Here is a 13,414-nt window from a genome sequence, read left to right as displayed (position 1 = left end):
GATAAAATATATAGAAGAAAATATGTGCATAAAATATAGAGTCTTCTAAACTGGTTCTCCTATCATCTAAAAAAATTCAAGTAACTTGGTCGTGTTTTAAAAAAATTATACCGCTTTCCAAATGGTCTTTAATATACAGGTTGACTCACTCAACTTGGGAATCTCCTGTAACTTCCAAAATATGAATTGGGTAACAAATTTTTCAATACAAAAGTTTCGTAATTTAAAGGGCTATTCTATGCAATGCATTTCTCTTTTTATAGGCGGAGCCGATAAGAAGATTCGAAGGTCAATTTTCTTTCCTTAAATGGAATACTATATTTTTGATGTCATAAGATTGAATCTTCAACTTGATATTACGCGAAGAAAACGTTCAATAAATAAACGATTAAGTGTGAGATAATCGCCAGCTTACAATTAAGTGCGAGATAATCGCGCCTGCGTTTACTTCACGCGATGGTGCTGAATAGATTATAGTGTTGTATTCGACATTGTCTTCGGACGATAGCTGATTATTATCTGCGATTATGACTGACTCGTGACATTCAAGTTCGGCTTAAAATTATCATCACAAGACAGACTCGTAAAAATAGTCCAAGAAGTTAACTATTAGATTTAGGGCTAATAAGGATCATTACATTTTTTCTTAGAATTCGATATTCATCCATATTTTTTATATAGAAAATATATTATTCCACCACATGCTCCATTAAACCATGCGACTTTTGCATTGAGATGTCCATATCTTGAAAGTTGCAGGAGATGTACAAATGCCTAGACCACTCGGTATATTAAATAACATTTGAAAAACGGTATAACATTCTTGAAATGAGATCAAATGACTTGATATTTTTTCTATGGTAGGGAAACCAGTGTAGAAGACAATTTCTCTAATAGTTTTTTAAAATTTTCCTATTACTTAAAGTAACAAAAAATTTATATCTTTCAACTGTTTTTATCCAAGCCTGTATGCATGCTGAAAATTTCCTCGAAATCAGTTAACATTGACAGGAGCTGTAAAGTAATAAAGATCGCGAAAATTGCATTTTCGTTCTAAATTTTCGAGATTTTATTGTATTTTATCGATCTGGTATAATGGCGCTGTGAGGAAGGCTTTTTAGAGCAGAGAAAACAGCCGAAAGATTTATTTGTAAGCGATTCGAGGCCAGGTTTTTTCATTGGCTGTCGATCGGAGCCAGATGGGTCGCCGGAGAACCCTCTCCGTTTATTGTTAGTTGGTACAACGAGCGAACAACGCGTCCGTTATTCCTGATACTTGGAAGGTTTCCGCGTTCTTGAGCCTTGAGAGCAATAAAATATGAATCGCAGCGCGATTTACTCGATCGAGGACCAGCGAGCCGCGTCGACAGAAATACCTTTGGCTTGTGACAGGTGGCTGGATTGAGCGTACACCGTCTTTGCAACTGATTCCGCGGTTCGACGGGAAACGTAATCCACGTAAATCCTGCTTTGAATCCTGCCAGGATCATACGTATGCTGGCAGTTCCTCGCCCGTGACTGCCTTTGTCCTTGTACATAGGCGCTTGCGCGGCATTCAATCGAAATTGCGAGATAAGGATCAGCGACTGAGCCCCGACACGCTTCCAAATTAGACGCGGAAAATAAATTCGACCTCCGTAACCGACGTGTTTCAAAGGAGTTTGGACCGCGCTAGCGCGTAACGCCGGAAATACTTTTGTCTCGATGCATCCGCGAGAACCGGTCGAACCTCGATGGATGTGTAACATCGCGTTGAGCCATGGAAAATTCGAATCGCGGGTACGGTGGCGGATTAAATTTCCATTTCTGCAAGCCTCGCTGCTTATAATTGTTCATACAATCCTCCCGCGGAAATCGTGTAATTTGTTTGGAGGAAAATCTAGCTAACGAGATATTTCCATCGCCGTGTACAATGTTGTTATTATTATTTATTGGCCTTTTTATAAATATTATATGATTGTTCTAGTAGAAATGTTTTACAATTGACGTTTAAAAGTGTTTAGGGGACTGGTAAAGCATCAGTCCAATCCATTTTCTTTATAATTGTAATGGTTAAAACTTTTTCAATTGCAAGAATTTCTTAGAAGAAGAAAAACTTTATATTTATTGGGTACGTTTGTCCACTTTAACGTTTAAAAATTGAGGACAAGGGAATAGAATCTAATTCGGGCATCAACATTCACACCTGAGAGCTTATTATTAGAAATCTCCTACCGTGAGTTTGAATCGTTCAAGTACGGCAAGGGGTTAATCATGTTCGACTTACTCCAAATGGAGCTCACCGCTTTGCGAATTAGACTCGTTCAAAATCAGCCCGGCGATTTAAATTCATCTTGAACCAGTTTCCAGAGACGATCGAAAGACACCTTAGGGCAAGATGGAACTATCTTAGAATGTTTTTTAGAAACTAAATTAGCGGGAACAAGAGAAATAATCGAAAAACAACTTGGAACCAGTTGCAATTATCTTAGAACGTTTGTTGAGAAAGGTCTAACGAGAGGTACATGAAAAATGATGAATAAGTTTACTGGAAGAAGGTAGACATATTTTAGAATGTCCATTGTATATACAGTATAGTATCGTGACAGGAACACGAGGTATAGTTGAAGAACTTCTTGGAACGTGATAAAACAATCTTGGAATGTTACTTAACATAAGCATATCTATTAGCGCACTATGTGTCTGAGAGGTAAAAGTAATTAATACCTCTTTAAAAAATGTAATTATTTAAAACTGAAAAAACATTTGACATTAAAGAAATTAAAAATAAGATTTTGATAACAAGTATGCAGGGTGTGCCACCTAACTCGAACATCTATAATATCTCGTTGAGGTAAAAAGATTTGTTTAAGATTATATTTCTTGAAAAGTCAAGGTTTCTTTTTAAATAAAACGACGCATGTTTATACTCAACGTCACGTGGAGGCCATAATCTTACAGATAGTTAGATTCGTTTGACTCAGACAACAGAAATATGCTAATAGAAATACGTCATTTCTTTTTAAAAAACTTGAATGACCTTAAAATATCAGAAAATATAACATTGAAGAAATTAACTAATATTTTTCTCAGTCGCTGTTTCCTATGTCTAAAATTAAGCGAAACATTTTAGATGCTCGAGTTGGGTGAGAATTTTTAGGATATTCATTAACGAAATTTAAAAGAGTTAAATATTTTAAAAAGGCACTGTGTGTTAATAAATAACATTCAATACCTGCTCCGATAACAAAGAACTTTTCTAACGATAATGAAGCAACGCAAACTCTGATCGATTCTGACTTTTTCATTCCTATCGTAGTGACTGTTAATTAAATTGAAAATGAAAAATTGGTCCGCGGTTGTTGTTACCAAGTAATAAACTCGCTGGTATCGTATCACTCGCCGCGGCGAACGAGAAGCACGAGCGTCACCGTTTTCGGGAGAATAAGATACGATCGCGTAACCAAGAGTACACGATCTTTCTTCGAGCATCGCGGGTAGCCGGGCTCCTTCGCAACCATATTACTGTCTCGGAATCCAATTTTGGTCAGAGATATAATAGGGTTCCGGTGGCCTAGTTCGGCTGGCAGTTTATAGACAAAGGTTCGCTTTGAAATTAAAACTGCTCGGCCCCGCAAAGGCGGAACGAAATTTCGCCGCGGTAATAAACGATCTTCGTTTCGAGTTTCTATGGAGGCGGGGCGCGACGTTCCATTGCCGTTACCGTTACGTATTCCGATTCAAGCACAGAGACTGCTCATAACAGCGGCTGCCTTTCATGCGACGCGACGCGATGCACGTTTGTTCTATCGCGAAAATCAGAGAGCCAACTTTCCTGTCGGTTCTTCCGATCTTCCCAGGCATCTCCGACATTGATTTGCACTGAAATAATTACGTGTGCTTCATCGTATATACTAATTACAGTAGCGGCCATACAGGGTTTATCAAATTATTGTAAACCTGGGAAATGAGAGGTTCCTGAAGTTATTTGGAGTAAGTGTTTTCTTAGGGAAAATGCGATCTGCAGCTTTGTTCACGAGTTATTAACGAAAAACGGTAACCAATGAGGCGGGCGTGCCAATTTTCAACGTGCTGCAATGAAGTCCGGCCAGCGAGTTGAACTATGCTTCGCTCTGGGGCGCGAAGGATTCGCAAGGAGTGAATTTTCTGAATTTTTTATTAATTGAAGAAATCATTATGTGCATGTTGCCTCCCGGAGTGTAATAACAGTCTTCAAATTTAAATATTTTGCCCATTTATAGTCTACATAATATTTAAGAATCCAATCACCACAAGTTTTGCAATTTCTACGTAATAGAAAAATCTTGAAATATTGACTCGCTACTTGTTGGGAGGAGGGAGCTAGGTTAGAGTCTTGGAACAAAAAAAAGAACAGAGACATTAAAATTTGTTCAACATTGTTCATGAAGTTATTAATTTTTGCGAATTACTGCACATAATTTGCATATTGTTGGTTACACTTACATCTCTTGCTCCATGACGAAGCCCGACCGCGCTGCGTAACAATAGCAAGGAATTCGATTAAATTCAATCGCTATTAAATGTCAAAGCAGATTACGAGTTATGTATTATACATATAGGTGCTTTGTGGGCTAATAAAGATTACATTGGCATTCATTCGATCGCAATACTTATGGATCTCCGTTCCGCATATCATTTTCAAAGTACCAATAACACGAGATTCGATTAAATTCAATCGCAAGACAATATCAAAATAAATTAAGATGAAAAATGAAAGAATTACGTTGCATCACGTAGCGATCTTTATTTACGTCACTGTCTGCGTGCAATGGCCAACGAAAATCACTCTCGAATACGGTCTACGCATTACACTAATAGATGCGACGTGATATATGCGACGAATCTTCGAATAAAGCTACCCTTAGCCGATCATATGTCCTTAGCGATCACACACTCGAAGAATAAAATTGTCCGATCACCAACAGATTAGAACGACCGACCGAAAGATATGCCGACACACCTTTCGCGACTCGAGAGTGTCGAATAAATGAGGGAAATTGTATTGCAATGGCAATCGCGATCCAAGGTTCCTTTGTCCCTATTCCTTCCACAGGATGAACCAGGTATACATTTCCCGAAATTGTGAAACGTAAATATCTACGACGAGATACGCAAAGGTCTCTGGCCCGCGGTACGTGAAAGTAGTTACGACGCGGTCCGCGATCCTTTTGTCCCTACTCCTTCCACAGGATGACCCATGATTAAATTCCCGAAATCTTGTAACGTAAATGTTCCCGCCGTCCGCCAACGAGGTGTGTCACCTTCTATCGGGAGCTGGGGGCGGAGGGGGGTGGGGGCACTGGTCACCCCCTGGGCGGCCGCGATGTCCAGGGCGGGTTCCCTGGGCATTATAAATGCAGCCGCCGAGATTTGAGCGGTGCAGGGTGCGGCCCTCCGTACCACTATTTCAATTGGTTGGGGAGGAGGGCGTAAACTCCCCCCGGGATACGGCCAGCCATCTAGTAAACCGAAGGCCGGCCAAGGCGGGGGGAAGCCGCGGTAGTGTTCGTTTGAGTTCCCGTGGCTACCCCTTTAGAATCGCCGAAGATGGTAGAGCGTCCAAGGTCGCCGTGGAGGTTTTTAGTTGGTCAAAACCCACACTACCCCGCGTCAGACGCCCCCCTGTCGGCGCGGGGTGTCTAACTTGCAGATTTTCCTCCACGATAAAATAAAAGGAAAAAGAAAAACGTAAATGTCTATAACGCGTACGCGAAGTTATCTGCGACGCGGTCCGCGATCACTATAATCCCGTTACTTCGATACGACTGCTCGTCAACACTTTCTTCTCCAGGAGAAAGTATTACGTTTCGATTTCCTCGTGACGTATTATAACCGCGCCGGCATAATTAGGGTAACGAGACAAAAACAATCTTCCCTTGAGACAAATTGAAACCTATTGTTCATGTAAGAGTTATGAGTAGAAGAGGCCAGCTAATCTCACACTTTTTTCTATACATATTAGAAGCCGATTTTAACCCTTAATTAGGCGCATGGGGTCAGGGCCACAGGGTCACAGTAAGTATTTGTTTCTTAAAGTTAAGTATATTAAAGAAATTTATTAATTACTATAGAAATCCATTGAGATTTATTCCTTTTTGATACTCCTTTCCCAATGTTTTTTTGGGGTTATTTAAGACCCCATGCGCCTAATTGGGTGATTTTCTTAATGCGCCTAATTATGGGTTAAGACGCTGTGTACGCAACACGTATTAGCGCGTTCTTCGTATATTATCGTTTGAAGAACGCACGACCGTTTACATAAATCAGTACACGATGAATCAACGAGTTTTGAAGGAAAAGGAAGAAAAAGTTTATTAATCTCTTAGGTACGACTGGATTTTGCGCAAATAAAGTTTTTCATAACTAAATTGCCATTTTTTTTAATATATATTTTTTTCGTATAGCTATTATAGTATTAATTGCATACATATATTCTTTTCCTAGTGTATTGTACATACACACTTTCACTTCAATCGTTTACTTTAATAATTAATGAAATAATTGACTATAGCACGAAACATTCACGAAAGCCACTATAGTGGCTCGTCGTGCCTAAGAGATTAAGCATATCGAAACTCGAATGACTTTGTATAACTATTTCCCTGAAATTGTCAGAAGTAACGCGTGCACAATGTATTAACTGCAAAAAACGATAGCTTATTCTTGTCATTTATGTTAATAATGCTTTGTAAATGCTTCTACTGCGCAAAAAGGGCGAAATAATTGAGAAATGTTAACGTGGAAATGAGCAAAATTTTAAACTTACTTTTCTTTCAAATTATTAGGAAACTCGTGTTATATAATATATTATGATTATATCATAATAATACATTATGATTCCCTTGCGTCTAACAATGACAAATCTTTAAAAATCAACTAAACATTTGTAAATCCTAAAAAGCCCGCAATCTTACTCCTGTGATTTAACGCGAGAACTATGAGAGGCAAGAAAATGGCGGCCTGTGATTTGTCGCAACTTCAGAGGGTAGTGCTTCAAGCCTTTAGAAAAGACTGGTACACCACGTTACCGGCTTAAAAAATTTCTCACATCTAATTCCTCTCAGGCAAAATAGAATACAATATCCGAAGCAACTTATTGTAACGTTAAAATGATCTATTAATTCCGAAATATTAATTATACGATGCAATCTGTAAATGTTTCAGCGCAAAAGAACGCGATATATGAATTCCACCGAATGGTAACGAAGCAACACTTTAAACTTACCTGTATCTTATGATAGCGTCGGAGTTTCATCACAGATTGAACCATCACGCTTCCAATCACGTTATCTTTGATATTTAGTTAGCGTAGAATTGCAACATTTGAATTAATAACTTTAGAAAACAAATAATTGACCACTGACTGTCGAGTTGCGTTCGATCTAACGGCAGCATGGCGCAGTTTCTGTGGACGATAGTGGCGCTGCTGGTGGAGGAAACAGGAGCTCGCTTTGAAAATTCGCGCGCTCGCGACTCATTAACTACTGTTTTTCGTTAATAAATAGCGGATTACATTTTCGCTAAGGAAAAAGTTACTCCAAATGACCCCAAAAACCCCTCATTTCACGAAGTTACAATAATTTTGATACAGTCTGTATACTTAACCCCTTGCCGTACTTCAACGAATCTGACTCGTGATGGTGATTTCCAATAATGATCTGATAAGTATGAATGTTATTCCGTTTCTTTAAGTCGAAATAAAATTCTGCCCTTTCGTTATTAAACACTTAGCTGCGTCGATATATTTACGCGTGTTATCGATCATACTATGTATAATCTTTTTGACAATTGTTCTAAAATTATCCTAAGGCGTGCGAAATTGATTGAGTATGTTACCATAAGCATTTTGATATAAATTGTAGAAGAAATATTTTTATTATATTATTATATATTTATTATATATATTTTATTATATATTTTTAGTATATTATAAATATTGAAACTATAATAGACAAAATTTTCCTATTTCCCTTGAAAATGTCACTGCTTATTGGTTGCAGAATTGGTCACGAATCGGTTAGATCGAGATGGAATTCTATTTAGTTTTCAACGGTATCTGGAATCCATTACAGAAGTAAAAGAGTTATTTCCACCGGATGTCGAGCCGTCGAATTCTGATTTGCAGAAAATTTGTAGTCAGGGATCTCGGCTGATGTAAACCGGGGATGGGAAACGGCTCGGCGTAATGGGAACGCGAAGAAAGCTCGAGGCACCGTCGATGTCTCTCCGTTAACTTTACATCAATATTTCTCGCAGGGTCCTTATCCGATCCCGACGAAATCCGATAACAAAGGACAAGCCAATTCGTCCGTCGCCGCGTATAATACGTACCACGAGGCATTGTCTCGATGAAATAAAAAGCGAGAGAGACTTTTCCTATCAGGCCGGTGACAAACGTATCTCGAAAGCGCGTCTCATCAGCGAACACCGGGCTCTCTCTCTCTCTCTCCTCTGCTCTCTCTCTCTTCGCTCTGTCCGCCCCTGTCTCTCCGTGTAATGTTTGCAAAAGCCTGTGGGCTTTCGGTCGTCCCGCAGCGGCGCTCAGACTCATCGCGTCGGGTCGGGTCGGGTGGGTCGGGTAGGACCGGGTCGAGTCGAGTAGAGTCGAAGCGAGTCGAGTCGACTCGGGTTGGCCGAAGAGGGTGGAGATGGTGGAGGCTGCCCGAGCGGAGAATCCTTGTCTTGCAGTCCCCGCCACCCCCGTGGCGTAGACTACGTCTCTTTATTTCACGGCTACCTTAGAGATAAGAGCACCACGGAATAACGGCTCTTTATTATATACGGTAATAGGCGAACTTGAAGCCTCGAACTTAACCGTGCCGCCCATTTTCCGCGGGATAAGATGCTTCGTTTTCCTCCGCGGACCAGAACGGACCAGAGCGGAGCGGAATAGAGTCCGGAGAACTTCGTATTAGCCCCTGTACACTGACTTTTGCCCCGGACTGGCTACCTTTTAACCATTCATCCGAGGCCCCGCGACACCTGCGGACAACCAACCTCAAACACCCGTCTTCTTCTTTTCACGCAATTATCTACCAAACTATTCGCTATTCAACGAAGTGTCAAGGGTGTCGCTGCTTCCTCCGGCTTATCTAAGCACATTTTTAACATTTCTAGTTCTGCGTTCCCCACTCGGGTTTATTCAGCCACCGACTCACCTCTATAAATTGCTATGTAATGTCTCAAAATGATTTAGACATTATAAAAGTTGTTTATATTTTTAAACTGTTAACAGTGAAATTGTTCACAAAATTTAATTTGATATATATAAAATGCACTTTAGTTGTACAAAATGAAAATACTGCAAGCAAGAATATTTATTTTTGATACAGAATTATGGCTTTATACCTGTATTTAGTTATTTATAAATGTAAAAATTCATTAACGTAGATGATAGAAGTTTATTGTACGGTGGTTATAATAGATATCTTATTTGATTTGATCATATAACGATAGCGACACCATAAGATCAATTATAGTAATCGTTCGCGAGGGTAGCAATACTTACCACAGGACAAAGAAAATGTACTTATACATAGTATCCCAAAATTATCGAACTTCCACGTATACAATAACCATATGGCCTCTATAACAGAACCCAATAATAGATGGATCGATGACACGGATCAGATAATTTCGGAAAGACGACGACTAATTGACGACTTGCTAGCACGCGTAGGGCATAGTCGCTACAATTGCTACAAAGAGAACTAGAACCTCTGCTCTCAGTTGGCGTTGCTACGTTGTCTCTCGGCAACGCAATAATCGGTAAGCAATCGCAACAAACGATGCTCGGTTCGGTGTACAGATGATTCGAAACGTCGAAATGAAGCCAGTCGAACCAATTGCCACAGGGTTAAGTCACCGTGGCGATGGAATTTCGAAGGACGCCAAGGAATTCTCGTGGCAGCCTTAAAGGCGGATATTGCCGTCGTCGGCGCTTCCCCTCGGAGTTAACGAAACACGATTAGAGCTAGCGCCGGAACGATGACGACGGGTCGCGTCTCTCGAATCGACTGCCGATGGAACCGAAAACTTACCCGCGATAAAGCCGAGCGACTGTCGCGGAAGCCGCGAGACGAAGAAAAAGGGGGACTCGGGTCGATAGGAAACACGAGTATGAATAATGTTTCGCTGGCCTCGGGAACGCGCATTAGGACAGCGAGCATTTATCAAACAGCCATTTGCGACACACGACCGCCGTTCCCGCCTTAACCGTTCCATCGAATACTTATCGTCTTGAGATCCAGTTAAGGAACTTGTTAGCACGATCGAACAGTCCATCGAGTTCCTTGGATTCAGCGTGGTCGAGGTTACTGTAATTCGAGGGCTGTTCGAGTTTCCGTGGAAGCCCCGGTTCTGTAGATTGCTACAGTCTCGGTAAAGAGGATTCATCTTCAATTTTATTTTCTCCTCGAAATCTGAGAACGAAGGCTAATACGGGAAGTATTACGAACGAGGATTAACTTTCGCCCAGAGCTTATCTAATTCGACGAAATCAGTTTACTCGTTTAGCCGTTTGTGTTCTGGTATAGTATGTCTACGGGATTGCAATAAGGTAAGAGTACCTATTCTGGAATGCTTCGAGGGGGTGTAAGATCATCGTCGCTTTTATTGCAACTGTAAAACGTCATTGTTGAATATTTATACTACCGTTCGATATGTTGATGTTTCTTGTACCATACGATAGTATGGAATTTTGTTTTAGTACTATGTCCCCACGTAACATAAATTGGGACAATGAACGTATTAAAGTATGGATATGATCTTGTTCAATAACACCCGTATTCAAATAAACAGGTTTAAGAAACCATATTCTTTAGTAAGAGGGACCTCAAGTCGAACTTAAACGATTATAACGTAGAGAACGCCCCCCTCTTCGTTAAATCTACAAATCTAATGAATTTATATAGGTCGCTAATGACCTCGCTGTTCACGAAACATGTAATATTAAAAATCATTTCCTGAATGCGTAAATGATAATAATAATTTCTTTTTACAGGTGTAATATAATTATATAATAATTATTATAATATTATAGCAGTATAATTATATATAATTGATAAAGAACAATGTTGAAAATACGAATAGCATTGTGTTACGTCGACTTTGATGTGCTGTGTCTACCCTTTATTGTGTTATTTCTATTACTGCCTCAAAAAGCAGGTCACGGTTGAGGCAATGTTTCGTAACAGGTACCTAGTATCTAATTGTAGGAAAAATTCTGCTCGGGTCGAGGGTGACCCAGAACGGCGCACCGGAACGTTGACGGTCGTACGCGAATGAAACGACAGAAATCCGTGGAACGATAAAGCGGGCGCAATGAAATTTCGGGTGTGGGCGACGTGACAAGCATAAAAAACACCGGCGCTAGCCGGTATCCAACGCGTAGTTCGCTCCGCGACGACGCCATCAACAAACCCTATGCGAGACAGGGTCAGAATGAACGTGGAGACAGGGGAAGCGAGAGGCTCCGCGTCGGCTAAATTACAAAGTCAACGGACGCGGACCGCCGCGGCGAGGAATATCTTTTTTCGAGTTTTTTCTCGGGCCAATTTTGCCGGGGATCCGGCAGCCAAGGGTGCGCGACCGGCTACGTGAAAACGGACCCTGCGGAAACCCAACCGAGTGCTGACGCGGCTGCAAATAAAACTTACCTTCCCGCCTTCGCCTTCGTAAATACATCGGACCATAATAGCGCCCCTTATCGCGGTTCAAACCGCTCTCCGCCCTCGACGGGCACTGGATTCGCCGGGAATTCGCCAAGTATACGGACAGAGTTGCACGCGCATCGCCTTTCATCGACCCCGAAAACTTGAATGCGAAGCTTATAATTTTTGTCATTTTAACCCTTAACCGTGCCGCTAATTACTGTTACTTATTGTATCAGTGTTTCCAAAATAGTGAGTGTAAGTTAATAATTTACATTGAAACATTGTAAACTTGATAAATTAATAGATTACATGAATTTTGCATTGATTACATTAACGTATATTAATAATGACTTGTTTGACCTGTGATTATTTCGACCCCTGAAGCCTCGATTTACTCTTGCATCGCGGTCGCTGAGACAATTTTGACCAAGAGAATTTTAATCCGGAAATCGTTTACTTAATTACTCAATTTTTACAACAAAGGGATGAATAAGTCTGCAAGGAACACCTTAAAAAATATGATTAAAAAAGAATTGCCGAATAAACCTCAGAATTGCTATAAACATCGTCAATAGCATGGTTGTGGAAATGGTCCACCATGCGGGGGTTAAAACTTTCATAGCCACTATTAGCATTCTCATAGACCGCTAATGTTTACTACGTTATGATTGACAAAAAATGTTGAATAATGTTTATTATTCGTTTAATCAATAAAGAACGGATTCAATTTGGAGAATTCGATGGAATACAATTCCTCTCACAATTACATTACTATCACAGATGAATAAACAATTAACAGCAATCTCACGGACCGGCAATTAACACTCACAGTTAAGGGTTAAGATTGCGTGGAGCCACCGCGGCCACAATGATCCGGTCAAAGGATAACAGTACCCGTTTTGCCAAAGTTAGTTTGATTTTCAGCAGCATTTTACACCTTCTCGTAATAGAAAAAGGATCCAGATCTGGCTTTAGAGGGAAATTTAGGTGATGCTATTGATTATCGAATCCCAGCGGACGTTTTAACGATATTGTACGGCACAGACTATAATACCGGTGAAATTATTGTACCGGCCGGAAAGTTGACGGTAAGATTGAAACCGATTACACAATAACTTCCGTTCGATCCATTCAACGAGCTATACGGACGCCTGCGCGTCAAACTAATACAATTTGCAGATAAAATAAACCAACGCGAAACAAACACCTCCGTTTTACGACGACGCCGTAACCATTTCAACAGTATTTCGAACAAACGGAAACACCTATTAATCCGTACCCGATCGCAAATTCTCTAGCTTTTGCGAGTTATTGTTTAGTCTGTATCGTTCAATTTTTCCACTTCCAAATGAAATATGTATCGTCGATTAATCGGTCTGCATACCCGAGCCAGTTCTTGCGAAATCCTGATAGATTTATTTCTGACGATAGAGTAGAAATGTGTTCATAAATAGGTAGCTGAATTTGTACAGCAATAATCATAGAATGTACCAAAATTACGGTTCCGGGAAATGAGGAGATGACAAGGTTATTTGAAGTAACTTTTCCTTCAGCATAAATGCAATATGCTGTTTCGTTTACGAATTATTAACGAAAAATGCTCACCAATGAGAGACGAGCTTCGCTGGTGCAAGACGGCGGAAGCTAATAGACGGACGTAGCCCAGTTATGGTCATTATGGCTCAGTCGCCTCGCGCCAGCTGATCTCACTTCTCATTGGACACTGTTTTTCCTTGATA

This window comes from Augochlora pura, chromosome 2, assembly GCF_028453695.1.
Source record: "Augochlora pura isolate Apur16 chromosome 2, APUR_v2.2.1, whole genome shotgun sequence".
Taxonomy (NCBI): domain Eukaryota; kingdom Metazoa; phylum Arthropoda; class Insecta; order Hymenoptera; family Halictidae; genus Augochlora; species Augochlora pura.
The sequence above is the reverse complement of the archived record's forward strand: the minus strand, read 5'-3'. Positions refer to the sequence as shown.